This window comes from Monodelphis domestica, chromosome 4 (assembly GCF_027887165.1).
Source record: "Monodelphis domestica isolate mMonDom1 chromosome 4, mMonDom1.pri, whole genome shotgun sequence".
Classification (NCBI taxonomy): domain Eukaryota; kingdom Metazoa; phylum Chordata; class Mammalia; order Didelphimorphia; family Didelphidae; genus Monodelphis; species Monodelphis domestica.
The window spans coordinates 398350664-398360220 of record NC_077230.1 but is presented as its reverse complement, the minus strand read 5'-3'; positions in this window follow the sequence as shown (position 1 = coordinate 398360220).

The window sequence follows — 9557 nt, the reverse complement described above, 5'->3', positions numbered from 1 at the left end:
TCCATGTGGAAACCAGGGACTGCAAAGCAGCCCCAAGGAAGCATGGAAACCCCCCTAAAGTGACTTTCATTATTAACATCCCCTTATTATTGGAATTGCCATGATTATTATTCTTACATAGCCCCAAGAAAAATAGATGAGAGCAACATGCTTGCAGGGTTGATACAGATGTCCTACTCTGTTCCCCCCCAGGATATTATCAGGAGAGCCCACTTACAAAATTAAGCCTAAGGATTCTTATATACCCACTTAGATAGGACCCTCTTTTCTAGACATAAAAACTTCTGGCAAATCTGTGCTCTGAATTCCCTAACCTATATCTGGGTCATGTTGATTCTACCCACTGATCCTGCCCTTAGCAACAATGTTTCATTGACTATCTCCCTAGGCTTCCTGTCAGTTGTTAGGTTCTATGGAAACATGTATGTTGAGATTGAAACTGTGTGCCAAGTAGATCTGTGATCATGAGGGTATAAAATAAAGTCAGGCTTCAGCCAAGGGGGAGCAGTTTATCCTGTGAAACCTGTGCTGTGGGTTGAATGCAATAGCTATGTCCCATCCATCATTTCTCTGACACCATCCTACCTCCAAGACCCCATCCCCTGTGGGAGGCTGGCCCACCTCATAGCAATGGAGAGTCATGAAATATGAAAATCCAGAAAGGGAGTTTGGATTGAAATTATAGAGAGCTTTAAATGACAAGGCCACATAAAACCCCTTTTACTGTGCTCCAGAGAGTCACTAAAGATGATCAGATAGAAAAGATTGAACTTCCAGGACACACAGAAGAGCAGATGGAAAGGATGTTCTCCCTTTAGAATTATAGCAGAGGTCAAGATGTAGCCAGTGAATATCAAATATTATTGGATGCTGGGTACAAGCCAATCACATGGAGTCCAGCCTCCCAATAAAGGAATGCTTACTTTCATGCCCTTGGGGAACTGTGAATTTTTCAAGCATGATGGACCAAGGACAAAGTCTAACATAATGGAACTTAATAAGCCTCAACACTCTTGTGAGGTAGGTAAATAAACAATACAACCCATTTAAATATAAGGGTAGACAGAGGTAAATAATATACTCACATATTAAACAATGAGGATTAGAATAGAACTCTCTCTCCCTAGCTTCAACCCTAAGATCACAATAAATTTAACTTGAACAATACTTATCTTTAAAGGGTTATTACGAGTTAAAATCCTGTCCACTGATTCATTAACATATCATTGCCTACTGATAGGTACAGGACTGTTTTTTGAAGTCTGGACCCTTTTCCCAAATAATGTCCATTAATTATTATCAAGGTAGATCTCCAAATATGTCAAATTAGGAACTCCTGTTGCTTTCAAAAAGAGATGGGAAGACCTACATCATGAACTGATGCAGAGTGAAATAAGCAGAACCAGGAGAACATTGTACAATGTAACAGCAATATTGTGAAATGATCAAATGTGAAAGACTTTGCTATTAATAGCAATACAATGATTCAGAACAATTCTGAGGGACTTAGGACAAAGAAGGTTCTCCACCTCCAGAGAAAGAACTGTTGGAGTCACAATACAGATGAAAGCTTACAACTTTTCACTTGTTTTTTGAGTATACGATTTGGGGTTTCAGTTTTATAAGATTATTTCCTTACAAAAATGAATAATATGGAAGCATATTTTGCATGATAATATATGTATAACCCAGATTGAATTGCCTGCCAGCTCCAGGAGGGGAGAAGGAAGAAAAGAGAGAGACAATTTGGGAAAACTAGTGGAAATTTGTTATTAAAATAAAATTTGAAATTAAAAAAGACATCCTGTGGGAACTAATATTCTGCTTGGTAATTTATTTTAAAATTGAAACAAAGGAACTTGAAAGGGGTTTTTATCAAGTGGTACAAGGGATCATTGTCCATCAAGGTGCATCACAATACCACTAAGAAAAGGAAAGATGCTTTCGATTTGAATGTTCAGGGTTATACAAGTAAAAGAGGTTGTAAACTTCTGAAAAAACTGGGTTTTATTCACATCCCAGTGGCAAACAGTAACCTTAAAAGGATGACTAAGTCTCTTTGTAGATCATCACTATGTCACATTAAGTTACAAAAATCTATAAACAAGCAGTTATGAACATTAACTGCGGTCTTTCTGGAAATTCTTTTTTTTTTTTAAACCCTTACTTTCCACCTTGGAGTCAATACTGTGTATTGGCTCCAAGGCAGAAGAGTGGTAAGGGCTAGGCAATGGGGGTCAAGTGACTTGTCCAGGGTCACACAGCATCTGAGGCCAGATTTGAACCCAGGACCTCCCATCTCTAGGCCTGACTCTCAATCCACTGAACTACTCAGCTGCTCCCTTTCTGGAAATTCTTAACCATATACTAGTTTCTTCTCAAACCAAATTTCAAAATGCCTTGTCTCCTAGTTAGTACCAGTCACTGCATTTCTTTAACAAAGTAATAAAGGCACAGCCAGTGCAAGCAGACTTAAACTCATTCAACTACTGGGTTGAAAAAATATTTCAGTGGGTTCTTCAGGAGGATTTTTTTTCTAAACCAATGATGGTCTCAAATAACAATTTGGATAATTTTCACTGCTTCAGTCTAATAGTTATGTGACAAAAGACTCCATAAGAACCAAACTATGTAGCAATAGACATTCAATAGGCACAGCACTGGTAAACCTTTTAGAGATGGCAGGCCCCAACTGTACCTTCAAGGTACCTATGAGCCCCCCGAATTACCTCAGACAGTGGAGGAAGGAAGTGTTCTCATTGGGCTGCTGGGCAAAGGGAAGGAGCATGTGAACATCGTCCTTGGGGTGCTTTGAAAAGGAAGAATGGAGCAGCCCCCTCCGGCACGCCAGGGCACGCATGTCATGCCTTCACCAATATGGCATTAGGGGATTCATTTCATTCTCTATGCCTGGCAGAAATTCTGCTATTAAAATGCTAGGTAGAGGGGACAGCTGGGTAGCCCAGTGGGTTGAGAGCCACAGCTAGAGACAAGAGGTCCTAGGTTCAAATCTGACCTCTGACACTTCCCAGCTGGGTGACCCTGGGCAAGTCACTTAACCCCAAATTGTCTAGCCCTTGCCTTTCTGTCTTAGACTTGATATTAAGACAGAAGGTAAAAGATTCAAACAAAAACAAATCTGGCCTCAGACATGTCTTTAGCTGTGTGATTCAGGGCAAGTCCTGTCACCTAGCCTTTGCCACTTTCTCTGCCACTTTCCTGTCTTAGAATTGGTACTAAGATGTTGAGGTCTGCTTAATTGTAAGTTAGCAAAATTAATGAAAATGTTCTATAAAAATCACCTTTCTTACTTAATCTTACAGATCTGAGTGTTTGATTTCATCTGATCTCAAGTGTCTTATGTGTGCTGGCATTGTTTTTTGGTTCTATATGACTTGTTTTCTTCTTCTTCTTCTTTTAATCCTTACCTTCCTTCCTGAAATCAACACTGTGTATTGGTTCCAAGGCAGAAGAGCAGTCAGGGCTAGGCTATGGGGTTAAGTGACTTGCCCAGGGTCACACAGCTTGGAAGTGTCTGAGGCCAGATTTGAACCTAGGACCTCCCATCTCTAGGATGACTTGTTTTCTAAGTGCTTTTATATTCAAAACTGTCATCGATTGTTCATGAACAGATTATTGAAGTCCAACACTTAAATATTTAATCAAGTTTTCATTCGGGAAGCTAAAAAATTTGTCATGGAGTTGATTAGCAAGTAGCCTAGAATTGTGGTAACTGATGAGCCTAGCTTCAGTTTCATAATACAATAACTTTTCAAAAATTTGCCACTAATTTTGACTGGATTTAATAGCACTTTATTGTACAATTGCAAGAAATATATTCTTAGAATTGTTGCCAATGTAATTATTCAAATGTTCTGGTGCTTTCATATATTGTCAGTATTTTTATTACTATATTGGCATTTTCTTTGTATAATTGATCAGAAGAACATGTTTTCTATTTTAAGACGTTTTAGAGGAATAACTACATTTATAAATAAATATCATCAAGGAAAAAAAAGAATTGGTACTAAGATAGAACATAAAGGTTTTAAAAAAGAGAAAGAGAGCCTTTATTAAGTGCTTACTATGTGCCTAAGCCAAACTGGAAATAGAGATAAAACCAGAAAAAAAAAAGACAGTCCTTTCCCCTCAAGGAGTTTATATTTTAATGGGAAAAGACAATATGTTAAAGAAAGCGGAAAAGGGGAAGGGAGTAGGGAAGGGAGAGGTGCCCTGAGAAGCATGGTAGAGAAGGGCAGAGCACAGAGATTCTTAATCCCTCAGAACTGGGGAATATTTGCTTTCTAGGACTAGTTTATGACCATAGTTCTTGGCACATAGTAGGTGCTTAATTAATGTTTATTAATTGATTGATCAGTCCCAGAAGTAAGACCATCAATCTCCTAATTTCTGGCACGGCAGAGGTGGGGGCTAGGAGAAGACTGGAGTTCAGATCTGAGCTCAGACACTCATCTATCATTGTGTGACCTTGGGCAAGTCACTTACCCTCTGCCTACTCAGTTTCCCCATAATTAAGATAATAATAGGACCTATCTCCAAGATTGTTGGGATAAAATAAGTAAATGCTTATAAAGCACTTTGCAAACCTTAAAGCGGTTACTGTCATTGTTGTCATTAACCAGTGTGGTTTAATAGCCAGAGTATTGGATTTGGAAAGAGAAGTGATGAGTTTCAGCTCCTGCTCTGTTTATTTACCATGTAACCTTAAGCAAATGATTTCTTCATTTCTCTGAACCTTGATTTTCCCTTCTGTAATGGAGATGACAATACTGAGAAGGATATTCCGGGGGGCAGCTGGGGAGCTCAGTGGATTGAGAGCCTAGGTTCAAATCTGACCTCAGACACTTCCCAGCTGTGTGACCCTGGGCAAGTCACTTAACCCCCATTGCCTAGCCCTTACCACTCTTCTGCCTTGGAGCCAATACACAGAATTAATTCTAAGATGGAAGATGAGAGGTTAAAAAAAAAAGACTGTGACTTGGGAACAGCTGGGTGGCTCATTGGATTGAGAGCCAGGCCTAGAGACAGGAGGTCCTGGGTTCAAATCTGACCTCAGATACTTCCCAGCTGTGTGACCCTGGGCAAGTCACTTAACCCACATTGCCTAGCCATTACCACTCTTCTGCCTTGGAACTTACACACTATTGAATCTAAGACAAAAGGTAAAGTTTAAAAAATAAAAGCAAGAACTGTGACTGTTTCCTAACACTCTACAAATATAATAGCAATATTGTATTGGTGAATTTTCCCATATTTTTTTATGTAGCTCACCATTTTTAATTTTACACTGCTCAGATAATGTGGATGAATGTTGAATTTGTAGTGAGAGGACCTAGGTTCAAATCCCACTCCCTCTAGTTACCGGATCTTGAGCAAATCATTTAAGAGGCAAGTAAGTAGTTCATGGATAGAGTCAGAAAGCTCCAAGTTTAAATATAGCCTCACTGTGAGCCTGGACCCGTGCTGCCTCAGTTTCTTCATCTAAGGGTGAGTAAAATAAACGAAACAAAAAAATTAGTGTAATAACAGCATCTATCTCCCAGGGTCACTGCGAGTCTCAAAGGAGATAATAGTTATACTATTATCTACAATGTTATCTAAAATAGATACTAGAGATAATAATATAATCATAATAATAATATAGATAATAGCACTTATTAGCACCATGCCTGGCACAGAGTCGAAGCTTCCCAAGTCCTTATTTTCCTTTTTCATTTAACCTCTCTGTGGCCCATGTATAAAATGAGAGTGTTGGGTCAGCCAGTCCCTGAGGATCCTTCCAGCTCTAAATAAGATCTTATTATCTGTCCTGATCCTCTTCTCCCTGATTGTGCCAGAGGTCCCCAAGCTGCATCTGGCTAGGCACATCCATCCGCCCTGGAGAGGAGTCCTAGAGGGCCAGGACGTGGGAGTCCATCCCGACGAGTTTCAGCAACCAGAACCACCCAGCTTCTCCTTTCTCCAAAATGACTTTGTCATTTTCTTGTTCTCTCTCCTCCTATATTGGCGAGCTCCTGCCTCCTTGGAAGGAAGCAAGAGGCAGCAGCAGCAAGAGAAACATTAAGACAACGGGCAATGAGCACGTACCACGGAACACAGATAAACAAGCCTATCGTCAATACGAACGATTGATGCTAAGCACGGCAGCCAGAGGGGACCGGGTTGTTTTTGCATCTTTCATATCCATGAGATCATTAAGAGGCTGCCAGAGCCTTTGGGTCTATTACACATAATCCCTATGCTATAAACAAACGAACCAAATGTTCATAGACCCAACCAAGGGAATAAAAGCACCAGCACGAACACGGGCAAAAAATGATGAAACTGGAGCAAAAAAAAAAAAGATGGGTTGGAGAGGAGCCAGGCTCGAATTTCTTCATTTAATGATGGTTAAAAGATGGCAGCCTTCTCGATTTAGTGTCTGAATAAACCGAGGTTTCCTAACATGTGGCACTGTGGATAGATAGGAGGGATAGGTAGGGAGAGTGTAACTAGGGCAGGGTCAGTGATGTTTCCCCCTAGGGTGTTAAATTTTGAGGGCACTGGCAGCACGTTTCATCCTTCAATACCTTCAAATCTATATAGCTTAGCATCCAATCAAAATTATTGACAATTGGAAGCTACTTGATTGCTTGTATTCAGTCACCTGAGAATTTGCCTCACATTGCTTGCCCAGGGCATGGTTTGTGGTCCCAGGCACCCAAATGGTTAGTTATAACTTTGTTAGATGTTTCTAGATTGAAATCTTGCCCCTATCATATACTGGCTACATACTGTCGCCCTGTGTAAATCGTCTAAACTCTCAGCTCCCCAGAAAACTCTCTAAAGCTGTAGGTAATAGATCGTCTATCTGCAAGGGGAGATGAATTGAACGGGTGAAAACACAGATTGAGAATAAATAAAACCATTTCCTGCCCTACATGTAATGGAATTTCCCCCACTTTATATTTTTCTAACAGCGCCAGGCATTCATTCAATTCTTTTAAGAGTCTCTTTGGCACATGCATGTTGAGGAAGATGAGAACTCCAGAGAGGAAGAGCAATATTATGGGGGCTCACTGACAGCCAAAGTGCCCTGGTGAGATAGGCGAGGAGGAAGAATCATCATTTTCACTTGACAGACTGAGCATGCCTGAAGTGAAAGGTACTTAATAAGCCTATCTGGATAGTATAAAAATTGGAGATGGAGAGGGCTGGAAGTTTAAACCTATTAAACTTGTAGAAAGGGTTAGGGTTAACCCTAAATACTCCTCAAGAGGCAATGGAGCAAGGGCCAGTTGGGTGGCTCAGTGGATTGAGAGTCAGACCTAGAGACAGGAGGTCCTGGGTTCAAATCTGACCTTAGACACTTCCTAGCTGTGTGACCCTGGGCAAGTCACTTAACCTCCATTGCCTAGCCCTCACCACTCTTCTGCCTTGAAACCAATATGCAGTATTGATTCCAAGATGGAAGGTGAGGGTTTAAAAATTAAAAAAAAAAAAAAAGAGGCAATGGAGCAGAATGGATCTAGCTTAGTGCTACTCTAATGTGACCTTGGGCAAGTAATTTAGTCTCTTCCCACCTCAGTTTTTTTTTAAAGCCTAAAAACCTCATCTGTAACACAGAAATAATATTTATACTACTTACCCCAAAGGATCTAATGAAATAATGTATGAAAAGCACAATATAAATATCAGTTCTCATTACTCTTTGCTAATTAGAAAACACATAGGGATATTGAAGGAAAACAAGATACTTATCCAGCTTTGCTCCCCATGGGACCTTAGGGGTGTCCTTGCCCTTCTCCAAGCCTCAGTTTCCTCATCTGTTAAATGAGGGAGTGGGATGGAATTCTATTTCTATGGCCTCGAAGGTCCCTTCAGGCTCAGAAGCCTATGTTCTCGGTTGGAGAGGGAGCTGCTCTTTCTCTGTTCTTTCTCCCCAGCCAGCACCCCACCACTATTGCCCAAAGGGTGAGTGTCCCTAATTCCCTTCCCTCAGAATGGGTTTCCTCGCCTTCTTTACTTTGGGTGAGAATCAGCCTGTTTTATTGCTAAGTAATAAAATTGCTCAGGGCTTTGGGGGAGAGGGGCCTGGACTCAGGCAAAGGAAAACAGAGCAGGAGATGTGCTAATTGCAAAAAAAAGTCACTTGGACCAGAATAACAACCCCATCACGCACAATCGGTCACAGCCGGTGTTTTCTTGAGTTTCTCTCTTCCAATTGCCTTATGAAGTCCCTGTTGCCTGTTTCCTCCGGCTCTTGCTCCCTCCCTGGGTGAGATGGAAGATAATCATATCTCCAGGCAGAGACAAAAACAACGCTAAAGAAGAAAGCTCTAGATTTACCCAAAGACACAAAGAGCCATGTGTGTATCCGTGTGGCCGTGACCTGCAGAACTGAAAGAACTGAGCGATGGAGCAAGGATTGACTCATTGCCACAGTATCATTTAGAGGCCGGGAGCTTAATCTCCCAACTGTTCTGTTCTTTTGGGTGTGATTGGCAGCCACTTCCCGGAATGGTCTGTTCTTTCATGAAGAAATGTTTACATGGCTTTCGTAGTCTGGCCCTTCCCAGCCAGGAGTCTGACTAGTTTCCCTTTTGGGTTACTTCTGTTTTGAGGCTAATGGCTAGCATTTATATAGCACTCTAATGTTTGCAAAAGTCTCATTTGATCCTCATAACAATGGAGGCAGGGAATGCTGCTATCATCACCATTTTACAGAATAGGAAACCAAGGCAGACAGCAGTGAAGTTACTTGTTCAAGGTCACACAGCTAGCAAATATCTGAGGCTGGATTTGAACTCAGGTCTTGCTGATTCCAGACTCAGAGCTCTATCCACTGCACCACCTAGTTAGACTAGGTTCCTTTTTTTTTTTAAACCCTTACCTTCCATCTTGGAATCAATACAGAAGGGTGGTAAGGGCTGGGCAATGGGGATTAAGTGACTTGCCCAGGGTCACACAGCTAGGAAGTGTGAGGTCGGATTTGAACCCAGGACCTCCCGTCTCTAGGCCTGGCTCTCAATCCACTGAACTACCCAGCTACCCCCTAGACTATGTTACAAAATCCAGTCTTCCCATGTGATCCAAACCTATTTTTCTTGCTTCAATTTCCCCTATTGCCATTCATGTTTATCTTACACTATACAAACAGAATTTATTCACTGGATGATCATACTTACCTAGACTTGAACTCAATCAACCCAATCTAACACAATCCAACATGCGGCAGACACCAAAATGTTGTACGTGGGAGTCAAGAAGACCTGAGTTTGAAGAACCAGCTCCTATTCCCCTCCCTGACCCCCTTTCCCCTAGAGCCCCTGCAGTCACATTACTGAAGAAACAGTTACCACACCCTGGAATGTGCTAGGAACTGATAAGGACCCCAGCTCCAGGAGTTCCCATTCACTCCCCCACCCCAGGAATTCCTGTGCACTCCCCTACCACAAAAGTGTATAAAAAGCCTGCAAGCCCCAGACTCAGGACCAGCCATTTTTAGAGTGCTGAGCCCAAACTGCATTTGTATAATAAACTCCCTCCTGTGTGTT